Raw genomic sequence first — 13,720 nt, 5'->3', positions numbered from 1 at the left:
TTTTATCTCGGGCCTTGAACAACGTACAATAGTCAGCTTGGCCTCATGTGAAAGTGCAAAACATGAGCTTTCCAAAGATGTAAGGCTCAGTCTGATTGGACTTTGTCTTAATGAACAATAAAGAAATCCGTACAGCCGTTTTTGTGCAGTGTCACCATACAGCCTAGGGCTCTTAATCAAGATACCCTAAAGTCATTCATATATTTGGAAACTGCAGATGATACACTTTAATTTGACACCAAACACATGAAAAAAAGTACATTTTTGGCTGAAATACAAAGATTTTTGTACGAATACGTTCACAACAAAGCTTTGGATGACCACGACAAGTGTGATCTGACCCCTGTTCTCTCGGGCCGGGAACAACGTACAATAGTCAGCTTGGGCTCATGTGAAAGTGCAAAACATGAGCTTTCCAAAGATGTAAGGCTCAGTCTGATTGGACTTTGTCTTAATGAACAATAAAGAAATTCGTTCAGCCGTTTTTGTGCAGTGTCACCATCCAGCCTGTTCTCTCCTTTAATTTTAATTTTCTCCCTGAAAGAGATACAGAAAATGTATTAGGAATACATTAAACTACACATTATAAGCTTTAAATAGACGTGCAAAACATGGCTTTTGCATAAATATTGAATGAAAGACATTCATTTTAATAGGAGATTCAAAGTTGCAAACTGGAAATGTGCTCCCAAAAATGTCCACCAGGTGGCGATTTGGGTCTAGAATCCAAAAGACCATAGAGGGAGTGGAGGGACATTATTAGCATTGATAAGTACAATACTCACCATTTAATATGATGCAAATAAATATTACTAAATAATATGATACTATTATTAATTAATAATCATTTTAACATTTAACATTATCATATCATTTTATAATCATTAATGATTACTAAGCTATTTTCATGTGTTTTTGCTTCAAAATAAAGATCAGAATGAGCACTTTACTAATATAATAATTATTTTGCTGTATCTCGCTCCTAACAGGAATGAAAGGTCGTCAAATTCTGTATTAAAGCTAAATACAGACTTTTTTGCACCAACACAGCATGAGGACACAGGCCTTTTGTGACCTCAACTGTGCCTTTCTGACCTTTGCCCTGTAATTTTAACTCCCTGAACGAGATACAGGAAATTAGGCACGCATAAAACTACACATTATAAGCTTTAAATAGACGTGCAAAACATGGCTGTTGCATAAAAATTGACTGAAAGACATTCACAGGGATTAAAGTGAAAAAAATTCTTCTGACTGAAATTTTTTTTCAGGCCAAGTCATATTCCTTTAACTTTATTTAAATAGTCGAGACCAATATCGTTTTAAAGGGAAATGTTTTAAACCGCTTTAATATTGCCAGTTTGCATATTTTAAAAGCTATTTTAATCTATGAAAAAAAATTACTTAGCTTGACAAATAATCAACCATCTACATAACTTTTCAGTGCATGTTTTTATTTATCTTATAAGACCAAACAATGCTAAATTATATTAATATATAGTTTGTTTAATGGCAAATCGTTTTGGCTGAGGGCAAAGTGAAGTTTCATAACTTTATATATTTAGGCTATTTAACTTTAACTGTGTAGCCTATTAGAGAGCTGACTAATGTTTGACTGAATTGTTTGCTTTATTTCTCATTGTATAGCTTCTTATAGCCTACATATTAGGCTACTTATACTTTTATGGATATTATTGATAATTAAAACTGACATTTAACAAAAAGCAACAGGGTTGTGTAATGTTATATATTCTAAAATATATAAAATATTCTTTATATATTTTACTATGCATTCTCTTGTATGTGTACATGCATAATAAAATAAAATGATACAACCCTGTCTCTGTTTGTTAAGTTTGTCAGTTTTAATGATCAATAATGTTTCATATTTTTAAAATGAAAACAAAAAGAAGCAGGGTTGTGTTTTATATTGCGTGTTGTTATAAATATATGGAGTGAAGATAATCAATGTGCGTTGTCTGAACCACATTTGTGTGGCCATATAGGCCTAATATGTTTATGATAATATGTTCATTTATAAATGAAAAGAGGTGTTTTGTATATATTTCGTTTTATTGTTGATGAAAAGAGGCAGAGTTGTATTTTATACCATATTTCATTTTATTGTTGCCTAAAATATACATAAAGAGATAACCGGAGTAGCCAGAGCGAGATGAGTGACGAAACCAAGATCGGCGCGGATCCGTTTGCAGAATAACCGGACTCGCGTCCTCGGGAATTCGTTCTCCCGAGTCGAACTTGCCAAGTCCGAACTATCAAGGACGCAAGTCCGAGGTTTGCGTAGCCTATTGGTATTGAGAAACGGCCAATATTGACCCGCGTTCTGTTTTCTATCATGCGCCGTGCACGTTTGCGTTGACGTAATATGCACGCAAACGCACCAGGGTTCGATAGAATTAAGTTGAACGTGAAACCAGACCAACGCTGCAGGGGGCGCAGGGAACAAACTCGCTCGGATTCGGACCGCAGCAAACCAGCTGTAGCCTGACATGCACTTCTCCAAAACTAAGATTAATTGAGTGAACACGGAGCAGTTTTTCCGTGAGCGGGAATTGAAAACCCGGACTGGACCATAAGCGAAGTGATTACAGAATGTTAGAGTGGAGAGAGGAACGTGCTTTCGCTCCGATCCAGGCTTTATCACATCCCCCTCAGCAGGGTGAATACACCTCGTCTTGCCTTAATTTAAGACCTATTCGAACTAAAATTAAGACATTTATCACACTATTTGAGAAATGAAAGCCTATTTACGGCCTTAACATTATGAAAAGTGAATTTAAGACATTAAGGACAGAAGGGAACCCTGCAATTGACGGAAATCCGTCATAGACTCGCTGCAATTAACGGAAATCCGTCGTAGCGACGGAGAACTTTAATCCCTGCATTCATTTTAACAGGAGATTCAAATTTGAAAACTGGAAAAGTGCTCCCAAACGTTCACCACGCCAGTGGCTTCTCAAAGGAAACAAGGCCAATTCGACGACCTCTCATTCACGCTAGGAACATGAAACTGCCAAATCATTAGTACACTAGGAAAGTGCTCGTACTGAGCTTTATTTTGAAGCCAAACACATGTCAACAGCTCAAGGTTTGGCTGAATTAAAGATGTTTTGCTATGTAACACGTGACATCACCGGCTGCAAGTAAATAAATATTACTTCTCATGAGGACAGCAACAAAATTTAAAAACAGGTACAATACAAAAAATTTTAAATTTCTTTAAACCATGTCTTGGCTACATGTACATGTTACTCTTTGACTATTGTAACAAGAATTCGATTTTATGTTCCCATTTTTCTTTGTGAGCTATGTTGTTTCATTGTCTGTCCACTCTTGCTAGACCAAGTTCATGAGGAGAGATAATAAGATAAGATTATAAGGTAAGGTAATAATTAGGTAATAATTCTAACCAGTATATTTTCATATTGATATGTTTGATATTTGTAGTGACTTCTTTCCAGAACATTAATTATAGTGAATTATTACCACAAGCCTTTCAAATTTGTTCCTTTCAAATTAGTCATGTAAATATGTCCCTGGCTTGGGCCTAATTACACAAAAACGTCGTGTAACTCTCTAATTAAATCTATTTTCACGAAAATGATTTTATACATCTGTCCTTTTACCTAGTTACTCACAATTCGCAGACTTGGAATTTAGTTGACTGTTTTAAGCTTTTTTTAGCCGATTTTGAAAAAAAAAAACTTTTTTTTTAACGACTGTCTATTTAAGGGGACGCGCATAGGGCGCGCACACCCACTCACACTTGCTTAGATGTGCTAACACGAGGATCGCTCTGCTGTATTGCAAATTAAAAAAGAACACACGGATCTGCATGCATCTCTAATACAGGGTTTTTCGACATTCCAGTGGACAATTTATATGCAGAGATATAAATATGTAAATGTTTTGAAATATCTAAGTATGATGTGATCACTTGGTTACTAGGCAACAAACAAGCTACCACACACTCAGACCCATTTACTTCAGGAAAGCCATTTGTATTTAGCTAAATATGTGTACTATTTTACAAATGTGTTATATTTTAACATTAGCAGTGGCCGTGTGTGTGTATGTGAGAGTGTGAGAGAGTTAGGGGAGGTGTTAAGACTTTTATTAATAAAACAAATTCTAACCAGTATATTTTCATATTGATATATTTGAAGTACGTTCCATTTTTTATTTATTTATTACTAGTGATTTCTTTCCAGGGGCCTGTTCTTCGTACGTCGCTAACTCAGTTAGCTGGATTTGATTGTTGGCGATTTGGCATGATCTTGGATCGTTTGGTTCTTCGAAGCTCATCCTAGACTTGCTGTCATAGCAACAGGTGCGCCAGCTTGAACCTGCTCGCGAGCAGGCTTATTTCATGTAAACAGGATTAGATTGCGGCTTTATAAGCGGAGGTGATACGGGAAGTCTGTCGTAGCCATGTCTTGTCCATTTTTACGACAGCAACCTGTTGCGGAAGGTGCGAGGATAATTCGCAGAGCTTTTCGAATTAATCGCGTATTGCAGGATAGACAGGATCCTTTAGCGCAGCGCGACAGTGTAATTTTTGAGAGATATCGTTTTTCTCGTGAGGGTGTTATTTACATCATTAATTTGCTGGAACCACACATTAAATGTTCAACACGGAGGAGTCGGGCTTTGACAACTGCACAGACTGTGTGCATTGCCCTGAGATTCTTTGCGAGTGGCACGTTCCTTTACACTATTGGAGATGCAGAGAACTTAGTGAAAAGTGCTGTCTGTCGTGCCATTCGCAAAGTTTACTTGGCACTCAAGCAGTTTTTAGGGGGTTTTGTGGTATTTCCAAGCCACTTAAGACCCCCGGTTGTAAAGCAGAATTTTTTTGCTATCCCAGGTACATTTATAATTGTTAATGACATGCAATCATGACCATGCCAAAAAGTATGACTAACAGTATGTGTCCTTCAGGCTTCCCTAACGTGATTGGTGCCATAGACTGCACACACGTCCCCATCAAGGCCCCACCAGGGCCCAATGAAGGGGATTTTGTGAACCGAAAGGGGGTTCACAGTGTAAATGTGCAGGCAAGTTACTATTACAATTTATAATATTCCAGATTAGTAATATATTACATAAAAAAATGAATGTAATCAAAAAGTATGCAGTTGACTGACTAAAATCTCTTAGATGGTGTGTGACTCTATGTTCCATATAACAAATGTGGAAGCAAAATGGCCAGGATCAGTGCATGACTCAAGAATTTTCAGAGAGTCACATTTATGCACATTATTTGAACGTGGTAAGGGAACTTATAAATGTCAAGCTCACAGTATTACACACACTTATGCTGAGCCTAACAAAACTGCATTTTTCCATTATACAGGGAATTTTGACGGGGTCCTGCTTGGTGACCGGGGCTATGCCTGCAGGCAGTACTTCATGACGCCATTCCCTGACCCAAACCCTGGACCACAAACCTGTTACAATGCAGCTCTAGCCAGGACAAGGGCACGCGTTGAAATGACCTTTGGGCAACTTAAGGAAAGATTTCAGTGTCTGAAGGGTCTGAGGGTTGCACCTGACAGGGCCTGTGACAATTGTTGCATGTGCCATATTGCATAACATTGCCACTATCAGAAAGGAGAGGACCCCTGTGGTGGGGGTGCAGCCTGATGATGACCTCCAGCCAGTGCACTTGGACCAACCTAGTGGCAGAGCTGCACGGGACAGAATTGTGGAACACCATTTTTGAATGTGTAATAAAAGACAAGACAAAAATGCTTAGTTCCTGGAGTTTTATTTAAACAATTCTTTATAAAGAAAAGCCAGCAAGTCATCCTTTGCCTGCAATAAGAGATAGTTATGTAAAGTCAGCAATACTACTATGTGTCAAATGATGTATTAGCACTTACTCTGAAGGTCCTTTTGAAGCAACTCTATCTCTAGTGCAATTTTTCTCTTTTTCAAGTTGTCAAGTTCAATTTCTCCTCTTAATTTGTGTTTTTTCAGGTCAAAATACTCGATTTTTTGTTGAAGATGCCGTTTATATAGGGAACGGATGTCACCCTGTGTCATTTTGTGAAAGAAAAAGGGTCAAAACATGCCTCATGCAACAAAAGTAAAAAGTAAAAGTACAACACTGTCCACCTCTGTATCAGTTCTTTGTGCAGACTCTTCTGTAGGCCTTTCTGTAGGCCTTTCTGTAGGTGTGGACTCCTGCAACTCATATTGCAGACAGAAAGAATAGGTACACAAGTATATACAAATTAGTGTAAAGTTATTTATGCACTTACAGGTTCTTCCTCCAAAGGACAGTCATCTGAGAGGGTTTCTTCACTGTCCTGTGCAATGGAAATAAATGGGTATTACAAAGTGTTGCACTTTCTTCCTTTTATGCAAGTTAGAAAAAGTACACAACTTACTGCATATGCTTCAGCCACCACTTGTTTGGGAACAGGTAAAAGTGTTGGTGTATTATGTAAAACTGCACAAAAGAGGGGAACAAAAAAATGTGTCATTACAATTAACTAGACTGTAAAAAATATAATGTGATCAATAACTCATGGCAATATATTTTATATTAACTAAAAGTTTAGAAGTTTTCACTTACACAAACGGTTTAAATTACTGTACAAGCCATTTGGATTATACTTCATTTAATGCAGCAACAAATAATTTTACAGTGTACTAAGAGAATTGAAAACTCATTTAGCCTACCAGTAATAAAGGTGTTGCTGCTACTGGTCCCTGGCTTTGGGTCTGAGGAAGAGCTGCCCCCAGGGATGCCCTACACAATGGGTCGGTTTTCATTCAACCCAAGGGCCAGCTCCTCTGCTGGGGTATATTGTGGTGGTGCAGGACCACCACCTGTTTTTTTTTTCAGCCTTTTTCTTGGTGGCTGTTATAAACAGACAAACACATTATTTAACAGTGGCTTTTAAAAAGAGGAAAAAATTGGCTTTTTAAAATAAAGACAGTATAAGAATTAAAGGCTACCATTTTGTAGAATATTCTTGTACTTCACTTTTACTTGTCCCCATGTTCTAGTGGGTCCCGCGGAGGCTCTGACATAAAAGAACAAAATAAATATGAAATTATTAAAATGCAAAAATACATACTATAGAAAGTGATAGAAACATCTACCATGGACAGCACTTACGCATTTAATTTGTCTGCTACTTTTTGCCAGCCCTCTCTCCTGGATTTTGCAGACTTCGAGGTGTTCCCTGACGTTTTAATTAAAGATTCAAATTCGGCATAACCTTCCATTAAAAGCTCTTGTTCTCCTTGGGAGAAAAACTGGGCGCGTTCTTTGGCCATGCTGAACAGCCAATAGCAGCGTTGCTGATCATTGTTTCTACTATCGATACATATCCCCTTTTAACCCAGCGCATGAACGCGCAATTATCTCAGATAACTCAATCCAGCGATACTAATCATAAACAACAGGTGTGTTCGAAGAACCCAATTAGCCGGATCATGATTAGCACGATGATATCATCTTGGATGTCTCATTTGATCTCGGATGTTTTAAGCAACGTACGAAGAACGAGCCCCAGGTCTGTTAATAGCATGAGAAAAAGTAGATGTCATCACAGGCCTCTGCCCAGTCGAACACCAACAGGTGGCGTGTAAGCTCACGGACACCTGATCAGTGGGCCAGTGGCGCAATGGATAACGCGTATGACTACGGATCAGAAGTTTCTAGGTGTGACTCCTGGCTGGCTCGCTCTGCCTCTTTTTCTATGCTGTCAGCCCTTAGCCGTTTTATTATCCCATAGTTTTTGTTATTATTATTATTGGATTGGTTGAGAAATATTAAAAATTGACAGTCCAACAATAGGCTGCTTTGTCAGTAGGATAACGGTTACCATACAATACTATGCGTCTTTTAAAATGCATTGCATGAGTACTGTCACAAGGACCTTGCTTTACGACCAGTTTGTAGTGTCTATTATACCATCGCAAGAATGGGAGGAAACTGAACCCCCTCGTGAGGCAAATGAGAGCTCCCTCTGTTGAGCCTGATGAAATTGAATTCAGTAAACAATCCCTTCGGATCATTCCCATGTTCTTAAAGGGGACGGTCACACACTAAAAGTAAAACGGTCTGCTCCAGGCAGAAGGAAGATCCCATATGGTCTAGCGATCAGGATTCCTGGTTTTCACCCAGGCGGCCTGGGTTCGACTCCCAGTATGGGAATATCGGGTTGTCTTTGCATCACTTAATCGAAACAACCAGCATTTATGTCTGTAGCAGTTTTAGCCAGTGGCGGAGATTCAGCAACCTGATATGTTGAGGTTCTGTCCCCAATCAGTGTGCCTTCGATAGCTCAGCTGGAAGAGCGGAGGACTGTAGGTGGCAAGTTGGCAATCCTTAGGTCGCTGGTTCAACTCCGGCTCGAAGGAGTTCTTTTTCACACATAAACATTTCCTTGGCCCTGCTTCTCGACGAGGGCGTCAGCGCTTGAGTTCGTAGTTCGCCATTTTACAATCACGACCGCCGGTGGTGGGCAAAAGCTTAGGTCGCTGGATAAACATTTCCTTGGCCCTGCTTCTCGACGAGGGCGTCAGCGCTTGAGTTCGTATTTCGCCATTTTACAATCACGACCGCCGGTGGTGGGCAAAAGCTCATTCCCTGACCGGGAATCGAACCGGGGCCGCGGCGGTGAGAGCGCCGAATCCTAACCACTAGACCACCAGGGAAGGTCTGCTGATGACTTGCCCTCAAGCCTGTCTGTGGCCTCTACCAGATTTTGCAGCAAGACCACTAATACTTGTATTTTCCTCCAGGAGAGGAGACGTCACTGACCCTGGCAAACTGACAAACTGTCACAGACTCTGTAGGAATATCCTAACAACACCACAACTTGCCATGAAAACAAAGCAACCGAGATCCCCAACATGTGAGGCCTCCATCTTGAAGGATTTTAACGCAGTTTTTTGCAGACGTCTCTTACCCTGGATCCCGGTTCTTCCGCTGAGAAACTGTCACAGACTCTGTAGGAATATCCTAATAACACCACAACTTGCCATAAAAACAAAAAAATTGAGATCCCCAACATGTGAGACCTCCATCTCTAAGGTTTTTTCTAGCAGTTTTTTCCAGACGTCTCTGGCTCTGGATCCCAGTTCCCAGTTTTTCCGCTGAGAAACTGTCACAGGCTCTGGAGGAATATCCTAACAACACCACAACTTGCCATGAAAACAAAAACAATAAGATCCCCAACATGTGAGGCCTGCATCTCAAAGGTTTTTAAAGCAGTTTTTTGCAGACGTCTGTGGGCCTGGATCCCAGTTCTTCCACTGAGAAACTGTCACAGGCTCTGTAGTAATATCCTGACAACACCACAACTTAACATTTATTTTATTTTATTTCCTTTATTTTTCCAGGAAGGTCCAATTGAGATTAAAAGAAATCTCTTCCTCCAGGGAGTCCTGGCCAAGATGGCCACACTACAAATCACACACAAACACATATAAAACATTCCAGAAAGTCAGAGCACAACATTCATCATAAATCAAGTAAAACAACAGCATGATTCAATCATTGTATACTGCAGCAAATTTTTAAATACATTCAAAGGAGGAATTGTTTCAGGAGGGACAGTAGCTTGAAATTCCATCCACAGCCATGGAGCATAGTAGGAGAAAGATGATTTACCATGCTCTGAATGTACCCTAGGTACTACTAATTTAATCCCATTAGATGATCTAGTGCTATAGTTCTTTCTACATAAACATAGAAGACTAGTAATGTAATTTGGAAGTCGACCCATCAATGTCTTTACAATAAATTCTAACATATGGGATTTCCTTCTTTGATATAAAGAGGACCAACCCAAATAGTTGTGCAGCAAACAATGATGAGTACGTGAACAAGAATTTGTTATAAAACGCAGTGCAGCATGATAAACGCCATCCAGCCTTTTCAATAAATATGTAGACGCATGCATGTAAACAACATCACCATAGTCTAAAATAGGTAAAATAGTACTCTGTATTATTCTCTTTCTAGCTATAAAGGAAAAACATTTTTTTTCCCGAAAAAGAAAACCCAGTCTTGGTTTAAGCCTTTTCACCAAGTGATTAATGTGAACATCAAAGGCTAACTTCTCATGGAGCCATATTCCTAAATATTTATAAGTTGGTACTCTTTCTATATGTAAACCCTCAATAGTCAGAATAGGCATAACAGTAGACATAGAACGGCTACGTGTAAAAAGAATATACTTCGTTTTATTTACATTTAAAACTAATTTTAGTTTCAACAAAGTAAGCTGAAAAGTATAAAAAGAATCCTTAAGAATTTCAATAGCCTGAGACACAGAGGATGCAGTGGAGTAAATAATTGTATCGTCAGCATAAAAATGTGGCTTTGCCGATTGTATTCCCTGCCCCAATTCATTAATAAAAATAGAAAAAAGAAGTGGTGCCAATAAAGAACCTTGCGGGACACCCTTCCTGACTATTACCATGGATGAGGTGTAATTATCTACAGCAACACATTGAGTTCTATCCGATAAATCATTTTTAAACCAACTCACAGCCGAATTATCGAGGCCAACACTTTTAAGCCTCCGTAACAGTAAAACATGATCCACTAAGTCAAACGCTTTTGTCAAATCAAAAAATAAGGCCGCACAATGTTGTCTATTATCGAGAGCAGTAATTAAATCATTAGTGACTAATGTAGTAGCTGTTATCGTGCTATGGCCCGCTCTAAATCCTGACTGAAATGCGTTGTAAATATTATGACTAAGTAGATATTCTTTCATTTGATCATTTATAATAGATTCAAAAACTTTTGCTAAAACCGGTAATTTAGAAATCGGACGATAATTATTCAAATCGGAAGGATCGCCTCCTTTTAATAAAGGCATAACCATATCCGATTTCCAAGATGGCGGAATTACATTAGTGGATGGACTCAAATTAAAAATCGATGCAATAGGTTCGGCAATAATATCTGCTGACAATTTTTAAAAAAATGGTTCAATTTGGTCAGACCCAACTGATTTCTTACAGTCTAAATTTCGGAGTAGTTTATGAACTTGGGACGGCAATACAGGGGCAAAAGAAAATAAATCTGATTCACTATTAGTCAACTCATCAGTTCTCTGTTCATCAAGGACCAACGAATTGTCTGTTATCAAACCAGCTGAAATAAAATGACTATTAAACGTATTAACAATATCAGCCTTGTCTGTAATCAATCTTTGATTCAATTTTAAAACTTTTGGAAGATTAGTGGATGTATTTGATCCTATAAAAGATTTCGTTAATTTCCAAAATTTAGAGGGACAATTCATGTTATCATTAATCAGGTTTAAATAATACTGACTCTTCGAACTTTATATTAATTTTGTACACTTATTTCGTAATAATCTATATTGAAACCAGTCCTCCTCACCATTTGTTTTCTTTGCTTTAGACCAAGCCACGTTTTCTTTGCTTAATAAGATTAGAGACGGATTCATTGAACCAAGGATTATTTCTACCTCTCACCCGAAATCTACGTAAAGGAGCATGTTTATCACAAATTTCTAGAAAGATAGATTTGAAATAATCATCAACCACATCAGGTATAATTGAAACCAACTGTAAATCACTATTATATACATCATGCAAAAAAGCCTGTACATTAAAATTTTTAAATTGACGTTTAAGATTTGAATTGAGAATTGAGATCCCCAACATGTGAGGCCTCCATCTTGAAGGTTTTTGTAGCAGGCCCCTCATCTGACCCCTTCCTGATGTTGGCTCCAGGTCTGTTAATAGCATGAGAAAAAGTAGATGTCATCACAGGCCTCTGCCCAGTCGAACACCAACAGGTGGCGTGTAAGCTCACGGACACCTGATTAGTGGGCCAGTGGCGCAATGGATAACGCGTCTGACTACGGATCAGAAGATTCTAGGTTCGACTCCTGGCTGGCTCGCTCTGCCTCTTATACTATGCTGTCAGCCCTTAGCCGTTTTATTATCCCATAGTTTTTGTTATTATTATTATTGGATTGGTTGAGAAATATTAAAAATTGACAGTCCAACAATAGGCTGCTTTGTCAGTAGGATAACGGTTACCATACAATACTATGCGTCTTTTAAAATGCATTGCATGAGTACTGTCACAAGGACCTTGCTTTACGACCAGTTTGTAGCGTCTATTATACCATCGCAAGAATGGGAGGAAACTGAACCCCCTCGTGAGGCAAATGAGAGCTCCCTCTGTTGAGCCTGATGAAATTGAATTCAGTAAACAATCCCTTCGGATCATTCCCATGTTCTTAAAGGGGACGGTCACACACTAAAAGTAAAAGGGACTGCTCCAGGCAGAAGGAAGATCCCATTTGGTCTAGCGGTCAGGATTCCTGGTTTTCACCCAAGCGGCACGGGTTCGACTCCCAGTATGGGAATATCGGGTTGTCTTTGCATCACTTAATCGAAACAACCAGCATTTATGTCTGTAGTAGTTTTACCCAGTGGCGGAGATTCAGCAACCTGATATGTTGAGGTTCTGTCCCGAATCAGTGTGCCTTCGATAGCTCAGCTGGAAGAGCGGAGGACTGTAGGTGGCAAGTTGGCAATCCTTAGGATTCTGGTTCAACTCCGGCTCGAAGGAGTTCTTTTTCACACATAAACATTTCCTTGGCCCTGCTTCTAGACGAGGGCATCAGCGCTTGAGTTCGTAGTTCGCCATTTTACAATCACGACCGCCGGTGGTGGGCAATAGCTCATTCCCTGACCGGGAATCGAACCCGGGCCGCGGCGGAGAGAGCGCCGAATCCTAACCACTAAACCACCAGGGAAAGTATGCTGATGACTTGCCCTCAAGCCTGGCTGTGGCCTCTACCAGATTTTGCAGCAAGACCACTAATACTTGTATTTTCCTCCAGGAGAGGAGACGTCACTGACCCTGGCAAACTGACAAACTGTCACAGACTCTGTAGGAATATCCTAACAACACCACAACTTCCCATGAAAACAAAGCAACCGAGATCCCCAACATGTGAGGCCTCCATCTCGAAGGATTTTAACTGTCAGGGATGTCTGAAGGAAGGACCCAAGAGCGATAGCAGATTAACAATGTCTTTAATATAACAAAGGAATGCGCCTCGTAGGGCTAGCAACAGAAAGTCTCTAATTTAAATGCTGCAAACAGTAGAGAAGTAACCCTGGGCAGGGCTGGCGGGTCCCGGGGTGACAACGAAGGAGAAAAGCAGAGCCTCTACGGCAGCGGTATGGAACTCAGGTAAGGAACCCGTCTCTTGTCTTCAGTAGCAGGGTAACTGGGCAGATAACAGCTTTAGCGAGCAAACAATCAAAGAAGCCTGCAGAACAGGACTCACCAAACAAGACAGGACAGGACAAGATAATCAGGTGAACAGTCAGACTCGTACGCAATCATAGATAATAATCTAGCAAAGGAGAGGTGGAAGAAGGAACAAGAAGTAGGAAGACTAATCAGAGGTAAAGAGGTAGCAGGTGAGAAAGGAATGAATGCAATAGCGATAATTGAAGAGAGGGCTGGCAGAGAATGAAGAGAGTCATAGTAAATGGGTGTGTCTGCACAGAGTGTGTGTGTGTGTGTGTGTGAGAGTGAATGAATGAATGAAAGATAATAGCGTGTGTGACCAGAAGATGGAGACAGAGAAAGGAAGGAGAATACCAGGATCATGACAGTACCCCTTCCTCAACGAGCGCCACCAGGCGCTCCCGAGGATGGAGC

At 39.8% G+C, this 13,720-nt stretch overlaps 6 non-coding genes across 6 annotated transcripts; 4 read left to right on the top strand and 2 right to left on the bottom strand.

Annotated features, from left to right (window-relative positions):
• The first annotated feature begins 8,125 nt into the window (after positions 1-8,125).
• On the top strand, positions 8,126-8,197 carry trnae-uuc (transfer RNA glutamic acid (anticodon UUC)). The gene has a single exon. It is a non-coding gene; the product is annotated as a tRNA-Glu (tRNA).
• A 119-nt stretch (positions 8,198-8,316) lies between these two features.
• Positions 8,317-8,403, top strand: trnay-gua (transfer RNA tyrosine (anticodon GUA)). Its single transcript is given in 2 exon segments — positions 8,317-8,353; positions 8,368-8,403. It is a non-coding gene; the product is annotated as a tRNA-Tyr (tRNA).
• Positions 8,404-8,628: 225 nt separating this feature from the next.
• trnae-cuc (transfer RNA glutamic acid (anticodon CUC)) lies at positions 8,629-8,700 on the bottom strand. Its single transcript has one exon. It is a non-coding gene; the product is annotated as a tRNA-Glu (tRNA).
• Positions 8,701-11,860: 3,160 nt separating this feature from the next.
• Positions 11,861-11,933, top strand: trnar-acg (transfer RNA arginine (anticodon ACG)). Its single transcript has one exon. It is a non-coding gene; the product is annotated as a tRNA-Arg (tRNA).
• Positions 11,934-12,526: 593 nt separating this feature from the next.
• Positions 12,527-12,613, top strand: trnay-gua (transfer RNA tyrosine (anticodon GUA)). The gene is given in 2 exon segments: positions 12,527-12,563; positions 12,578-12,613. It is a non-coding gene; the product is annotated as a tRNA-Tyr (tRNA).
• Positions 12,614-12,728: 115 nt separating this feature from the next.
• trnae-cuc (transfer RNA glutamic acid (anticodon CUC)) lies at positions 12,729-12,800 on the bottom strand. The gene has a single exon. It is a non-coding gene; the product is annotated as a tRNA-Glu (tRNA).
• Positions 12,801-13,720: the final 920 nt, after the last annotated feature.

Source organism: Siphateles boraxobius, unplaced genomic scaffold (assembly GCF_051911475.1).
Source record: "Siphateles boraxobius isolate OS27281-9 unplaced genomic scaffold, OSU_SipBor_1 77, whole genome shotgun sequence".
In the NCBI taxonomy this organism is placed as follows: domain Eukaryota; kingdom Metazoa; phylum Chordata; class Actinopteri; order Cypriniformes; family Leuciscidae; genus Siphateles; species Siphateles boraxobius.
The sequence above is the reverse complement of the archived record's forward strand: the minus strand, read 5'-3'. Positions and strand labels throughout refer to the sequence as shown.